Source organism: Botryllus schlosseri, chromosome 3 (genome assembly GCF_051294905.1).
Source record: "Botryllus schlosseri isolate E-star chromosome 3, Bs_hap1, whole genome shotgun sequence".
NCBI lineage: Eukaryota > Metazoa > Chordata > Ascidiacea > Stolidobranchia > Styelidae > Botryllus > Botryllus schlosseri.
Genome location: NC_137238.1, coordinates 16,289,222 through 16,306,896, shown reverse-complemented (window position 1 = coordinate 16,306,896; position 17,675 = coordinate 16,289,222). Strand labels below are relative to the sequence as shown.

The window sequence follows — 17,675 nt, the reverse complement described above, 5'->3', positions numbered from 1 at the left end:
CTGCCTTGATTCGAAGTTTTTACTGATTGCAAAGTCGCCATTCCTAAAATCTCATCCACAGAGACATCAATTGCATTCCTCAGCAACTCAGCGTTCCAATATTTCTCTGCCACTTGACATTGACTGATCCAGGGCGTAAATGATGCCGATTGCAATTGAGAATGGACTATGCCAATGAATGGTATTTATGAGTTGAAAAATCATTTATGGTACTTCACTTAGGCGTTGATACTAGAGCTGTGTATGTGCTGGAAACTTTGCGAGCTTCAGGGAAACTAAATGGTAACCCACTGAGCTTATAAAGCACATTAGATATTTTCTGGTCTTTCAATATCACCAGAACCCCCTTCTTGTCATAAAGTAATAAAAAACATTGGTGATTTAACACGATATATGGATACAATTAGTTATTAGATGGTATTCACCGAATGTGGAGGATGACATGAAAAAAGGACGATGACTTTTGATAGGAATAAGATCTGTCACGATGCCAATTAGTCTTATAATCCGCCTGTAAGAGTACTATATAGGAGTGCTGCAGAGTACGTGATAGAATAATTCATAAATATCAAATTGCATCGTGAAGGAATCTACCTTGGACCGATAAAGAATATAGATATTGACTATCACTTGAAAAATATACTTACCCGTATTTTGTGTGCTTATTATCAGTTCATTTCCTTCTTGTGGTCGTGAATTTCAGTGTGTAAAGTACTGTATTTGAGAATTATCTCACCATCGTTTCAACGTGTCTATCCCAATGAAGTGGACCAATTTACAGCTAATATGTGTCATCAATTTCTTTCAGTTACTGGCGATGTATGCCTTGTCAAGATCAAAACATGTGTAAAAGACATCCCTGCCTCCTAAGGCATAAATAGAACACGATTTCTGGACATGTCGGTGTGACGAAATCGGTCACCGTAAATACTATTATTCTAGCAGCGCAGCACGAAATCCAGCAAACCTAACCGAACATTCGCCGCATTCACAGACACGCCTATGAGATCTTCAATTCAATCAAGCTCGTTAGTAGAGCGTAGCGAGATAGCGTATAGTGGAATAATCCACAACCGCAAAACCAGCTGATTGCGGTTTCGGGTCCGACCGAGGTCGACTCCAAATTTGTACTGTGTTAAAGGTTTATCTCGGTTTCTACGTACCACTCATTTGCGTAATCGTTGTCTTATGAACGTAAATATCGCATACAAAGATATCGGCAATGTGAACAATATAGTCGAGCACCGTGAATATCAAACAATAACGACCAAAATTGTTGCGTTACGCTATATTGCGGCGTGAAAATTGCTTTCATGAATCGCATCGATCTGATGTCATAGTTCAGATACGCGCCTTTCGCAGATGAAACACATTAACCTAGCTTTATCGGCTCGGAGCCGAATGAATCTTCACTAATCTATATTAAAACAGTCAGAGTGGGTTTGTTGATGCAGCCATCCATCCAATCTTATCGAGTACAACAGTCAAACCAAATTCGAAATAGTGAGGTGATGTAATATTGACCTTGATACCGATAGCTTTCCTTCATGTGTAATTTCGTCACTAAATGCTGTATTTGTCGTCAAGACTACGTTGACTACGGGTTTTTGTAAAGTATCATAACTTTTACGAGTAATTACCGTGCCCGATAAATTATAATCACAATTATCAACATGGTCAAAATGCCGAATCATATATAAGATTATCCCAACCGGGGCCTACGATAACTGGCCTACTATCGTAGGCCCCTAGGCCCCGTCCCAACCTATCTTCATTGCCAATTGCGAGTCTTCTTGATTACCCTGGCGCTTGATGGGTTCATTATCATTGTAAACGAGGTATTACATGCGACCTAATGTTATTTAATAGGCTCCAGGCTCCGCCTATGCCTGCAGGAGGCCTGTGCTTCAAGTCCCGCACTGATCATAAATGGACTGTACGTACGTACACTAGGGCTGTTCAAAAATAAAGTAAAATTTCGGATTCCAGCCATTGACTTATTAAATTGTCAGGTTACCCTAAGAACACTGCACACCAAAGTTGGTTCAATTCTAACAAGTAAAGGACTCCGCAGATCAAATTAAAAATTTTAATTTATTAGGTGAAATTTTGAAAAAGAATTCAAATTTTTCTGCCAACCCCATGAAATTGTTTAGCTGTCTTCAAAGACGATGCAAACCAAATTTGACTCAATTCCGACCAGTAGAAGCGGAGTTATGTGAGTTTTTCGATTATAATCCTCGGATTATCCTGGATCGGTGGATCATCCGAGAAGTTCACGTTTTTCATAGGCGGGCTTTCCGAGGTTCCGTCTCGGTCGTTCACACCACTGGGCCATACGAGGTACCGCTGCGTTCGTCTTCGGGCCCCGCGTAGACCGATACCCGATACGATCGTATCGGACTTTCAGCCGACTCGGGATCGGCCTTCAAAAAACAGTGTATAGCGCTTTTTTCACAGTTTTTTTAATCACCGATTTCTCGCCAACCGAATATCGTAGCCGGATAAATTTGGTACCGGCAGACGCGTAATTCGATTACGATTCCAACGATACCCAGGAAATGGGGATGGGACGCGTAGAAAAAAGTTTTCTTCCAAAAACCCATGATGGTACGCCAATACGGGTTACGCAATTGGTTTTTCGATCGGTCGGTATCAGAACACAGATCGAAATACCGATCGACAACCGCTGGTCTTAGGGGTTCGACAGAGTTATCCCCGTTTTCCTCTCGTCGAACTGAACGCGATGATATCCGATTCAACGGCTTGGGCACGGGGTTGGCCCGGTATTGGCGTCTGAAAAGTCGGTTTTTGTCTCCCAAAGGCTACCGAATTCGCAGAATATACAGATCGATCAGTAGCTTAGGAATAGCCTACTTTTATCACAAAAAATTTAACATGCCGCCTTTCTTACAGAGATAGGCACAATTCACAATGTTGAATTAGGTCGATGACTTTTGTATTGTATTCGTACGCGCGACCAATTGCGTGCCATCAACTGGTAAGGTCTCATGTCCGCTGTCACCGAGTGATTGAAAGATTAGTTTCAGCGTATTAGCAGGTTATTGTAAATGGACGTTACTTTGGACGATGGACTAGCAGATGATGTAGAATGATGCAGAAGATGTATTAGCACCTCATGGCCCTAAAGTTTCATGACAAGTAAATCAGCATGAATCCTTAACACGAATCTTATATGAAAAGTTAAGACGCAAACATGCGTGATGGAGTTACTTCCCAATCAGTGTTTTCATCGAACGATTCGTTCTGTGTATTGAAGAGTATTCTACATAGCTGCTGAATTCTGCGCACAATAGCGTACAAATTTGGATCGCCACGCTGACTCCTTTTCCATGACAAAAAGTGAGTATTCAGTATAGAATGCATTTCCCTTCTGTTGTAAGTATTATATTTCGTTAACTACGTCACGCGGAAGGGTAAGTACTGGACAGAACAGTCGCCAAACGGAGGCTGCGTCCTGTGATGTTTCCCTCACTAATTCAATTCGTGCCGTGGTAGATTTTCACTGCGTAACGTGCTTTCTGACAGATTATTAAACGTCTATGTGAGTAGCAACGGATTTAGAATCGTCCTTGAAAAGGTGTTCACAGAACTCAATTAGTAAAATGTTGACTTCACGCTCAATATATCTGGGAATAGGCCTACTTTTATCGCGTAACGTTAACTTTATATTGTTTCCCGATTAATTTCAAATAATTCAACTAGCTAGATACTTTCTAAATATTGATAAATCGTATATATATGCTGTGTGAGTGAGCACATAGTTACGATAACATCTGCCTTTTCGTTTCATTGATTCTTTTCAAAATCAAGTGTGTGGCCTATGATAAAGCTCCATCTTGATGAAGCAACCTATCATGTTGCATTTTTGTTTTGAAATTTACTGGAGTTGTGTATAATCTTCAAACGTATGTACTGTGCATGGAGCTAACAATTTGGCATTAGATCGCTGCCTTGTTTTTCAGCCACTGCAAACAATCGAGACGTCAAGATAGCTGGGAAGACACTCTAATGAATTTGCCGTCAAGCAATTCTGATCAAAGTGCCTGCGGTCTCCCTAGTCTGCCATAATGATCAACGATGATGACGTGACGGTCTGATCACTTAAACATCAGACTGTCAATGTCAATATATGTATTGTTGCCTTGGCTTGAACGGACGGGGCCGTAATTGATAGCCGAATCTGACTGCTTCTTACCGTGTGTTAATATAAGGAAAATAGAATATCTGTACTCATGTTTTAGTTAGTGCAACGCATATAATGTAAGATTATCGGTTGTAAGCCTAGATTATACCGAGCGTTGTAACCAGCGCATTGTGCGAAACCGACACTCTGGGTATTTACAACTGACACCACAATATGTCTGATAGCCAGTGATAGGTGTTTGAATGGACACTCTCTTGCCGCAGCATTGTGACGTTATGAAATGACAAAACAAGTCAACTTTGCAGTTGGCTGCTTTCCGAACCTATATCGCCACATTTCAGCCTGATCATCATTATTTGTTTATGTTAGCTTTGCAGAGTCATTTTATCCTTGTACGTGATGACGAATAAACGAGTTTGATTTTTCAAGCAACACTGCTGCATGGTATGAGCGGATGACATGAGCTACGTCAGTTGAATTTAATGTTAAAATTACGGTTGATTGATATCACGCGTTTTCAACCCAGATATGCGTTTCTGGTAAGATGATAGGGTGATTACAATCATTTAAGGAATTGCTACAAACTTACGAAGGTATGGAAAGCTGATTGAGGTCACATGGTCCGTTGGACCTTGCACGTAATTTGAAAATTACGACGAGATATATTGTTATTATGCTAGTCGTTGCTGTTCTCCTCTCTCTAGCAACGAAATTATTGTGGGTGTGGAGAGGGATGATTACACCCGCGGCCATATTAGGTCACATTTTATATTCATCTGGTCCAGATTGACACGACATGAATATTCGGCGCCAGCAATTTAGGTACCCGGATCAAGACATTTTTATATCGAAGTTTACGGTCAACATAAGGGAAATCCTTTTCGGCTAATGTTTTCTTGCTGACGATCTTTTTGGCTCACTTCTCTGAGACCCATGTTGACCCACACTTTATATGTCTTTTTACATCGTGGCGTGGTAATGGCCAACGCTCGCTTAGATGCCTACGTCTACAGATGATGCGCATTTTTTGTGGAGGAAGGGTGCCTAATAAACAAACATTTATCTACATGAAATCGCGTACAGCGCGAGAAAAATTAAAAAGTTACGAAAATTTTCAAATAAATAGCGAATAATTAGTGTTCATTCACGAAATAATTTTGGCACCATTCGAGCTCGCCCTCCCCCAAGCGGGGTAGGAATATCTGGGTGTGGCAGGAATGGGGGAGATAGCGTAGCAGTGATGCGTGCGGCTTTTTGATCTGTAAATCGTTGGTTCAATCCCCGGGTGGGTCAGACCTAAGATTCGAAAACTGGTATCCACGGTATCCGATGGTTAAGATAAAAATAAGTTTGTTTGCTTTCTCTCTTTCTTTCTCTTGAGCATTAGTAAGGTGAATCCTTTCTTATTTGCACGGTTAGAGCAACAACCCTCCTTGGTTTATCTGGGCTACTCCTCCGACAAAGACATGGATTTGCGAATGCCAGGAAAGCGAACACTGAATTGCTAGGACAAGCAACTGAAACACAGCTGAAGAGAAAAAATGGAAGCCAATCACCTTCACGATTAGGCCGAGATGGATGCTATAGATTAATAATAACCTTGCTTGGTAGTTTTAGCATTCTCTTCTCTGTTGAATATGTCGCAATGCATCTTTAGTACCGCATTGCACATTGTCTGGCTTGAGCGGAAACAATAATTTGAGCTAAATTAGAAATAAAAGTCGGGGGTTCGCTGAGGCTCGCGACGGTCCAAAAGGGGTCCGCAAAGACATGAAAGGTTGAGAATAACTGACACAAGGTATATGCCTTACGCTCGCAACTGACAGAGCATCTTAAAGCTGTCTTGACACAAGCAAATCAACGACCTATCAGCTCGATATATTGGGTGCGGGAAATACTACAGAATATTTATCATGCTATAACCAATACATATATTTGATGGAGTTGTATTAAGGTAAAGCAGGGATTCTTTTTCACAATATGTATCACGAGTGTTAAACAACAAAATTTAACGATGGTATAGTGCCCTTTCGCCTTTGCCAAGAGCTAATCAGGGCCCAAATAATAGGAGTCGCCATTAAAATCGTACGATCCGCGGTGTCTACCAAGATAGCAACTAGAACTTATGTCGAGTCATCACAATGGTAGTCAGCATTTTTTATGTCGTCATTTTTTAAAACAGTGTATAAAGTCTTAAAATCCCTATATATACTGGAATGGTCTAAACTGAGTAAATCCTAAACAAAAACTATCATGTATGCAAAGCGGTGTCATTTTATACACGCCAAAAGTGGAAGAAAATCCCCCCTATTGATTGTCGACTTAATGCCACTTTTCAAAATACGGGGTTTATACAGGGGTCAAAATGTCGCCATTGTAACTCGAAATTCCTGCTACTTCATGACTTGATTTCTTTTGGAAGGGACAAATGAGGGACTAATAAGCGTGGTCCCAAACGGATTTGCTTAACAGACGATAGCAACCGAGGGAAAAATGTCGCCAAGAATTAGGGGGACACAAAATTGTCTCCCAATTTTTTTCGTCCCCCAACTGCTACAAAAATAAGTGCGATTGTCTCCCAAAGTAGCCTAATAGGTAAATATATATATATATATATATATTCCGAAGTTCTCATTCAACAAATGGCAGTCCTTTACGGCCAAGGTTTTTTCGATGACGAATATTTGGCACTCTTTTTTCGGTGTTTCATGTTAGGATATACTGCATTATGTGTCGTCGCGTAATGGTGCGGTAATGACTGACGCCGAAATGCCTATCTCTATTTTTTATCAATCATTCGTACCAAGTCATTTAGTGACACCAAATCAAGCAAAGCGCAAGAAAAAAATTAAAAAGTTGCATAAAGTTTCAAAAAAGACTCTATAATTTACATTCATTCACGAAATAATTTTGGGCTCCTTTCAATCTCGACCCCGCTCCAATGAATGAATGAATGATCCCGCGAACTCCGCGGTTTAGCAAGTCAGATCCTACTTGTCTCTCGCATGTCGTTAAATGGCATGACTTGAGCTTCAAGTCAAATCGAACATGTATCCAGACCTTATGCTACATCACCAAGTTCAGAATCAGTTAAAAATTAGATGTTTTATTTATTTTATCAATGAAAAAGCCTTCCACATATTTCATCTTTAAATTAAGGTATAAAATTGTAATGTACCCGGCGGACCGGCTAAAAAGTCGTCGCGGACCGGCAGCGGTCCGCGGACTGGCGGTTGAGAACCACTGGCCTATAACATGCGAGTTCGATAGAACATTCAGCAGCAAGAAAACATTGGCTGAAAAGGACTACCCTCATGCTAACTTCCATATATAATGTAGCCTATATGATTAATTGTCTATGGGCGCCTAAGTGGCGGATGCACCGAATGTTCCTCTCCTGACAATCCGAACCCCAGAAGACAAATGCTATCTCGCAGATAAAAATTCGTTGCCAGTGCAGAAATACCAATTTGAAATCGTTTGCGTCTTTTAGTTTAAATAGGCTTTTAGAAGTACAGGACTTCAATAGTGCAGCAAACAATATGTTCATGTTGCCAAATTTATTTCACTCGAAGCTTTTCGACTGGCTCTCTTCAGGAGCTAACGCCAGTAAATGAGGTTAACCAAGTTCAAAATAGAAATCATACTTTTTGTTGTGACGTACTAATGACAAGAAGACAGAGTCGTGAACGGCAATAAACAACGCAAGGTTCTGGTACAACACACACAAAATCAGCTGTGACAAAACAACACTAATGGTAGATTCCCAGCGTGTGTTTTTCATTTAAAGGTGCTTGAATCAACCACTGTAAAGCTGCAAAAGCCGATCCTCTGTCGCCAGAAGGAACATCTCTACACGCTGGGAATCTTCTATTAGTATTGCTTTGTCATATGGCCGTTTTACAGCTGATAATTAGGGCGTTTTTTGACATGTCCAAATTTTGTCAAAATCGTAGCGTTAGATCAAAATTTGTCAAAATTTCTAATGAAGTCAAAAAATTTTTGACGTCTGCATTTTATTTTATCGTAGATTTTGCACTGTTGGCGAACTTATAATTTGATATTTTACCGGTGTTAGCCTATTTTATAGGCCTACCGTTGTAAACGGCTAATCGTCTGCTCATTGTGAATCATAAACGGTCAAATAAAACAAATAATAGGTAGACATGGTGTTATGGTCAATGTACCGCAATATCCTAACTGAAGAAAGACTTCTTGTGCATTGCATCATTCTTATATTAAGAAGCGCATGATGAAAATTTGTGATGTAGACAACATTGTCAGATTGAAGCAACACGGTGCAGCAGACATTGGGTGATTACTTCATGAATGTAATCGATTGCGATTACGATTACTTATGAATCACGCGATTACGATTACGATTACGATGCCAGCAAAATCCGCGAGTAGTCGATTACGATTACGATTACTTTGGAAAAGTAATCACGGTTACTCACGATTACATTCATTTTGCTTCTGAGAAGTTATCTTTGGAAGACAACAATGCGATGAAATGGCCTCATGAGAGAAGGTCTTCATCTTTAAATGAGATATAATGACGTCATTTCCTGTGTATGACATAATATACCATGGCATGATTCACACAGAAATAGGCATTTCGGTGCCAGCCAATACCGCGCCGCAACACAACAAGACATGCTACATTGGCCGAAACATTATGTATTTGTCCATTGTCCATAGCCGCGCTGGATGGTCGCGAAGAATAGTCTTTTCAATCTCAGCCTCACAATACAAATGCCACCGGGGACACTCAATGAGGAAAATGATGAGCCACGTGCATAAATGACAATTTTTGGTGCGTCTCACAAAAGTTTTTCGTTTAGTTTTCTTTTCGTCCGCTACGTTTGGGCCATTCTGCTGACTATATGGCAGACAGGAGGTCACGAGTTAACAACATACAATAAAAGTATAGTCGTAAATTATGTGCCTAAATATTCGCGCCTGGCGCGACTTGACAGCAAATTCACAACGGATCCATCGCATCAAATCGTGTTTTCCAGTTCTTGTGAAAAGCCCGGCCTTTAAGGGGGTTCTGGGGGACTTCGCCCGCCACAAGCTTTATTGATCGCCTTATGGGGAGCACAACATCACGATTTGTGAGAATGGCGGTGGCGAAGTGCTGTTTCGGTACTGATTCTAGCTGAAATCCACGCTAACATGGTGTGTAAGGGGATGGCTACTGGCTATAGTGGCATATCCGAATGATGAGTATAAAATTGCGAAAGAACAATTGTTGCCAGTTTTAAGTGGGGCCGCAATCCACATATTTAGATCTGCCGTTGTACGAGTAACGGAAAATAACGGCTCGGTTATGATTTTTTATCAGCAGCCTGGTTTTTAATGCTTCGATGTAGAAATTGTCATGTTTAATTTGACGGGTACAAAATTTCAAATCGTTGTCCATTACGTAAATAGGCCTATACCGCTCGCCAATCCGCTACGGTGACATTGCGTTTACCTAAGCATAACAAAACATCAATACATTGTACAATGTAGCCTACAATTCGTACATATACGTTACTATTCGAAACTAAACTATGCCGTGTGGTGATTATTATCCTGCAGCGAGGTAGTGGCGTGTGCAGTGTAATGATCAGTGCAGTGACATAATCCACAGCGGGTGTTCTTACAATCACAGTACCACATTATTTACATCGAATATCTATTTACTACGTGCGGATAATTCGTTACGCACTCAAAAACCAAGCTAATACTTGTGACGTAATAATGAGTATAGAGGCGTTTGAAAACCAGACATTTCTGCTATCCAAATCCTGTTTTCACACTCTTCGTTGCTCATGAATGTTCATAGTTCAGTTCGTGTCATGGGCATTGCACAGATGAAAAGTAATCGTTCTTTCACAAAGAAATCGATTAGATATGTGAAGTAGTCGATTACGATTACGATTAATTCGGATTTTTTTTTCGAATGTAATCGATTACGATTACTTGGAAATGCTGTAATCGTCGTAATCGATTACGATTACTAATCACGATTAGCCCATGTCTGACCAGCAGTGTACGCACAACTTGAGTGTTGTCAGCCAAAAACTGCTGCTGTTGAACGTCCTTGGCAAGCTTCTAAGTAAGGACATGCACTTTCTACCCAAGAATGTAGGAAGGTATTTCTAGTTGTACTACAATTTTTTTGTTTGTTTATTTCTAGTATAATACGTATTGTAACCACTGGAATATGTCATAGGGCCAGATTTCGTTGAAATATTGTTTTTTTTTTTTAATGTAGAAAATTGCATGTTTCTGAGCCAAAAACGTTTTTCCGGCCAAACTACTTCGTTAGAACATCCCGTTTCAACCAGAAATGAAGATAAGTGGTACAATTTTAACTTTCTGTGGAAAAACACTAAATTTGCATACGTTAGGTCAAAATTTGGTCAAAATTCATTTTGTTTAGGTAAAAAAAAGTCAAAATTATATTTTGTTGATAAATCGCCATACTGATGATTAGTGAAGTTTTTTTTACCTTAAAAAAGAAAATTTTGACCTAAAAAATCCAAATTTTGACTTTCTTTGACCTAAAAAAACTGAATTTTGACCAAATGTTGACCTAACGTCCTAACGTATGCAAATTATGTGTTTTCCCACATAATGTTAAAATTGTACCACTTATCTTCATTTCTGGTTGGATCTGACTGTCCTAACGAAGTAGTTTGGCCTGAAAAAGCGTTTTTGGCTTAGAAATAGGCAACTTTTTATATGAAAAAAACATTATTGTAACGAAATCTAGCCCTATGAAGAATTCCAGTGGTTACAATATGTATTATGGTAGAAATAATTAAAAATATTTTTTAGTACAACGAGAGATACTTTCCTACATTCTTGGGTAGAAAGTGCACGTCCTTACTAAGAAGCTTGCCAATGACGTTCAACAGCAGCAGTTGTTGGCTGACAACACTCAAGTTGTGCGTACACTGCTGGTGACACACCGTGTTGCTTCACTATGACAATGTTGTCTACATCACAAATTTTCATCATGCGCTTCTTAATATAAGAATGATGCAATGCACAAGAAGTCTTTCTTCAGTTAGGATTAGGGCTGGGCAAAATCGAGTACCTGAGTGATTCGATTCTGAATCATGTATTATGCTTCGAGTCGAGTTGAGTAATCGAGTAGCACTTATTATGACGTCATAAAAGAATGTTATTTGTAAAAGTTCAAATTTGTACCTTTTATGCGTCCACAAAGAATATAATGTTTGTTATCCATCACATTAAAGATGCTTGGGTATTTTTTCGATCCTATACCGACTTCATTGCACTTGTGACAACGTTGTGGGATCATGACTTCGGAAATGTGCTTCATCCGGTAACGTTCGTAGCTTGTTACTACATGTTTCGTATGCTAGGATACTGCCAATCAAGGTTTCAAGGCTTTCGACAGCGAAAAATTGTATCGAAGCTATAATTCTCGTCGATAAATAACTTTCAGTGGTGAAGAGCGTTTAATTTCTGTAGTCGAAAAAATCTTATTTTACTACTCTACTCGAATCATTAAAATTATTACTCGATTCAGATTCGAGTACTCGAATCATTGTGCCCAGCCCTAGTTAGGATATTGCGGTACGTTGACCATAACACCATGTCTACCTAATATTTGTTTTATTTGACCGTTTATGATTCACAATGAGCAGACGATTAGCCGTTTACAACGGTAGGCCTATAAAATAGGCTAACAGCGGTAAAATATCAAATTATAAGTTCACCGACAGTGCAAAATCTACGATAAAATAAAATGCGGACGTCAAAAATTTTTTGACTTCATGAAAAATTTTGACAAATTTTGACCTAACCCTACAATTTTGACTAAATATTGACACATTTTGACATGTCAAAAAAAACCGCCCTACTGATAATATACTAACGAGAATTAATGTTTTGATAAAAATTTTCATTGAGGAAGCCGTAAACAGGGGCGGGCAACTTATCCAGTCGGCGGGCCAGATATAGGAAAATTAAGTAGCCTACTTGTCTGGCCGGATTGCTGAATCGATCCACATATAAAAGGAATAAATCGTGTTTAATGAATGTATTTTAACGACAGCGATGTCACTTCAAAGCCAATTCTCGTCCATAATGACGAAGACAATGTGGATTTGGGAACACCATTGTCATACAGGCCGCCATGTCCGCTCCTCTCTGATCGATCAACACACGGTGCAAGATTTCAAGGCGTCCGACAAGCCGGTACCTCAAATTTAACAAGATATCAATTCATTAGTGTTGAGTAGGTGGTGTAACCGCGGAAGAAGGGTGGAATCTTCCATGTTCCAGGGTTGCCATATTTCCGTGACTGAAATTCCGGACATTCTGTCGCGCCCACTAGTGGATTTCAAAATGACGTATGAGCACATTGTCTGTCAATATGACGTCACACTAGCAAAGCTTTGTTTATCGACAATAGGTGGTCACGATCCGCTTTTGAGAATGTGGCTGTGTGTTGTCTAACCAGGTTCGAAACCACATTTTTCAGCCCCTCCCCCCGCCGCCCAAATAAACAATCATTTGGGTCCACCATAGGGTAATCGATGCAATTTCTGGGGGGCCTGCCATAAGCATTTGGTTTATATATGCATCTGGTCGTTAAATCCGTCAATAACATCGGTTCTTCCATACAGTACAAAAATATAGTACTAATGGTTGTTTAAAACACTTTGTTTAGACTAGAGCATGTTTTTAACAGTGTTTCAAGCAAAGGCCCTTTTAAGGATTTTTTTAAAGCTCCCTAATTATGCCATAATTGTGTAATTACCTTCGCAAAACATGTTGTATGAGCCTACGGACGATTAACATCCAACAGAGCCGACGTATACGAAATGGGATGGCTGGAACACGCGAAATAGTCGGTGTACCAGCTATAGTACTTATAGACAATTGGTACGGAATGAATGTTCTGATTATGATGATGACGATGCTGAATGACGATGTAGTCCATGGTTTTGGTCCGTATATGACAGGGGTTGGAAGCCTATTTCGTCAAAGGACTTATGTTTAACTTATACTTTCGATTTTCAATGACAATGCACTATGACGTCACACTTAAAGATTCGTGACTTCATTGCTTAGAAAAAGATAACAATAAAGAAATGTCATGAATGGAATTTTGTTTGAAATGCAACCCTATTTATCAACCTAATGCCGTTGCGCACCACGGAGCTTCATAAACACTCCACATCCGGTGGTTTCCAACCTCTTATGGTCGCCACTCCATCTCCAATTTGAAAATGTTGCATTGCCCAGATCAAATTTTGACAAGCTGATTTCTAAAATATGTCAGCTCCTTTACCCAAACTTACTCACGGTCAATTTTGCAAGCGGATTAGGTTCAACATCTTCGCGAACCCCATAATGAAGGCAAACGACGCGCCACATTTAGAACCACTTTCTCTGAATGAAGCATTTAAACGGCCTTAACCGTCTCTAGCAATATACCGTTCTCCTACGATAGCCATAGCAATTAGGCTTATTACAGTAAATGAAAGTTATTTTCATTTATTTATTATTGCAGTTTTTGCAATGGTGGTAGGCTAGTCCCCATATCAAAATTAATACATGTGAGGGTAAATCGCGCGCACGGCGAAAAAAAAATCATTTAGCATAAATCTTCCCAAAAATAATGTTATTATGTTGATTTACGAACAATATTATAAGCTTACGTCAAGCCTTCAAAATTCCGGACATTTAGGCATATTTTAGAAATTCCTCCTGGACGCAGTTCGAACAGTGAAATTCCGGACAAGTTCGGGAAATTCCGAACGTATGGCAACCCTTACGTATACACGATAGAGATATGACTGTCCTATCCGACACCCCAAGATGACCCGTTTTTGCCTGCTTCGTTGGTCTTTATTTTGAGCAGACGAAAAACGGTTTTCTGAAATCAATAATGCACAGCGAATTCACACAAATTGTTTATTGCAACGAACAACACATTCATATACGCATTTTATTTATTCTAAGCTTTTCAACTGACCCTCGTCAGTAGTGGCCGCCAGTAAATACGGAGATTGCAACTCGAATTATAAAGATGAAATAGGCAGTGTGACGTAAGAATGACCAACAACCACGTGAGAATTCACAAAACCAGAGCGTTAAGCGACAATGTAATTAACGCAATACAAATTGGCTATAATATATAGCCAGAGACGCCTCACTAATGAAATACACGGAGAGAATAGATCCGGTCCTTTTGCCGACAAAGAATCGGTTGCTCGAGTTTTATTAAAGTCGATTCGAGAACCTTTAAATCAGGGGTCACCAACTCAAAACGGGTCGCGGGCCACTTTTCAAAATTCGTCGAAGCCGCGGCTCGCATGAATTCTATATCGAGATTAAAATAGGCAACGCTGTTAAACGGAGACGTTTTAATAACTCTACGTCAGTACAACGCTAACATGGGCAACATACAAATCGTGATTAGTCATGTTATGAATGAGCACAGGGACTCGAGTTCCAGTCGCGCGAGGTGCGAAAATGTTTTCATGTTCTTGAGTGAATTTCGTCATTATTATTAATAAATTTCCTCATATTACCATCAAATATTCATCGTTTCTCAGTCCATGTGATCGAATTCAACGGTAGAGTTGATGCAGGGGGTGTCCAAGTAAATTTAGGGAAGGGAATTTAGGAAATTTAGAGAATTTAAGGAATTAATGCTGTACTGCATCTTTGGGTGGGCAAATTGTCTTTAGTACCTTTTGTTGCATGTTGTTATTTCTCAACATCTCATCAGCAGTTTCGGTATAGTGGGAAGATATTGGATTCGCCCAAAGATAGGCCTACCGGAAACGAATTTTCTTGGTGGAGAGGAGAACACGATTACAAATTGGTATTGAATTATGATGGCCATCATTTTCCTTTGCAGTTCGCATCTGTACTGTGGGGACCAGCTTACAAAGGACACTACCATATAAATATCGTAAATCTACTCGCACTGAACCGCGCGTAGAGCGAAGAAAATATTAAGAATAATGCAAGCCTCTTAATAATTAATCAATTCCTGAATTCAATTTGCATATTGACGGCCACCAACACATTCTATTCAAAATAAGTGTCGACGGCCGCATAATTTTCCTTTTACTGCCGCAGATTCGCCACCGCTGGACTAAAGAATCGATGTTGTGGTTAGCTAGACACTGTACTTGCTGGAAAACTATCTCCTCGTAAAGCTTGGTCTTTTGGCAAGCCCGACGTCGTTTTTAAGCGTCCCGGTCTGGGCAGTGGTGGGCCATTGCACGAAAAGGCAATATGCCAATTCATATCAGCAAATTCTTCCTCCGTGGAATGATGTTACAATCGCCGAAGCCGTAACAGCTAGTGAGGAATATTGACATTGGGCACTAGAGAATAGCTTACTTTGAATAACAACAACAATAATATGTCTATACTAAAATCAATTTCAGCATTTCAAAATGTATTACTAAACGTTCTTCCGAAATTTCAAATCAGGTCGTGGGCCGCAAAATATGACGTCGCGGGCCGCGTGTTGGTGACCCCTGCTTTAAATGGAACAGAGTACGTCCGCGTACAAGAATCGAAAATCTGTTATCGGTATTGTACACTCTGGATGCGTAAGAACGTGCTGACCTATTGCAGAGTTACATGCCATGGTCTGGTTATAGTCTCGCAAGAAAGGGTTATTGTGTGCGATTGACAGTCTGAAATAGCATTGACGTCAGATTTTCGAATCTGCTTGGGCACATGTTGGTTAATTCTTTGTTGCGAACGAAGTGAAGTACGACCCACATACCAGAGTTGGATCAATTTTAGCTGAATGTAATTATTACATTTTTTCATGTAATTGTACTTGTAGTGTAATTGTAATTGAAACATTTTTATTTTGTGTAATTGTAATTGTAATTTGGTGAATATTTTGCTCAATTACAATTTCAATTACATTGTTATGGAAACCTGACAATCAGAACACAAAATATTCAATCCATCAATCATTTATTAGTCACACCAGTGAAAATCCGGTACAGACCGGGATGACGACAAGGGGCCGCAAGGCTTTAAGGACTTGGTACACGGTCGCCACTTGTAATAATTAGCTTATTTACATCGTTGTTGTATGCGTGACACGTTATAAGTAGATAATTCAGCCATGCTAAACTTCCGTAGCAACAGAAAACTTCTAGAATGACTTTATAGGCTAAACCAGTGGTTCTCAAACTGGGGGCGTGCCTCCCTTGGACGGCGTGAAAGCATCTGAAGGGGGGCGCGAAGCTTCAGTAGGCGGAATTTTTTTTCCGCGCTTGGCGCGATTCATTTCTATTTCATAGCTATTGCTCTGTTAATAGTCCTAATTCCCTACTGGAGAATTCTCTCATCAACAGTCAGAACCTTCCATACCATCAAACTATCTGTCACGATTGCTAACATTCTGGTTTCATTGTGTGATATGATGATAAGGGGGGCACGAAATATTGCACTGTCATAAAGAGGTCTAAAAATGTTAGAGAATCAATGGGTTAAACTAAATCTTAATATTTCAAAAATTATTGAACAACAAATAAACTCTTCTGAAGCCTGTGCTGTACCATTTCCTATACCCCGGTCAGAGTTTTATTTTTAAATCTCTGACTAGTACCGAGGCTTGCTGCAACAATTGCAAAAATAAATTCAAGTTTTCAACCAAGGCTTCATCAAACTTGATCACGCATTTGTTGTGTTGTTATCCCAATCTTACTTCCAATCTCGACCAAATTTACTGGGGCTAGAAATTTTCGCACTAATGTTCATCAAATGCAATCTAACAGTTTCCGAGCATGTGAAAATGTAAATTCGAACCAAAATTTTGTAATTCGTAGTTGTCAGGAGGTTCTTTCCTTTTGCATATATTTTAGATTTACACATCTTATCGGTATCATCCTTATCGCTGACACATTACCAATTACACTTCTTTATCCTCACTCAGGTCTGAGTAGCCTAATCGTTTGACCACATTTCATTGACTGTCCTGTAGCCTATTCGCTCTTAGTCGCTCAAACGTTCGGTTGTTAACAGTCACTTGAAACATTTTTCTGTGTTTGTAGTGTTCAGTACTCATGATTAGAATTTTTCGAATACGGTCAAGTTTTTTTCAATTAAAGGGTATTCTACGTATCATGAATGAAACATGAATAGATTGAGATTGTTGCTAATTACGTCGCTACGGTTGTCAAAGAAAACCTCTCTACCGAATCAATTGCATGCTTAAGGCGATAAGCGCCACTGTGTATATGTGTGAATAAAACAAACAAACAAACAAATTACAAATGCTTAACAACATTTGTAATTGTAATTGTAATTAGATATTTTTAGCATTGAGTAATTGTAATTGTAATTGAACTGAATTATTGTAATTGATCTAACTCTGCCACATACGGACTGTCGCAGCGGCACTTATAATTGTAAACAATACTACTCTGTTTGTGGCAGGTAGTACATCCTTATGTGTTACAGGCAAGAGAGATTTTGTGGTGAAAACAAT

The 17,675-nt window shown here is 39.6% G+C and overlaps 1 protein-coding gene and 1 long non-coding RNA gene across 2 annotated transcripts in view; both read left to right on the top strand.

Annotated features, from left to right (window-relative positions):
• The first annotated feature begins 1,744 nt into the window (after positions 1 to 1,744).
• LOC145434969 (uncharacterized) lies at positions 1,745 to 4,600 on the top strand. The gene is made up of 2 exons (XR_013913652.1): positions 1,745 to 3,363; positions 3,987 to 4,600. It is a non-coding gene; the product is annotated as an uncharacterized LOC145434969 (long non-coding RNA).
• Positions 4,601 to 6,104: 1,504 nt separating this feature from the next.
• Positions 6,105 to 17,675, top strand: part of LOC145434950 (uncharacterized) — a 236,662-nt gene continuing 225,091 nt past the window's right edge. Inside the window, exon 1 of the mRNA XM_080312179.1 lies at positions 6,105 to 6,122. The gene's annotated coding sequence lies outside the window, so the exon portion shown is untranslated. The remainder of the gene's footprint in view (positions 6,123 to 17,675) is intronic.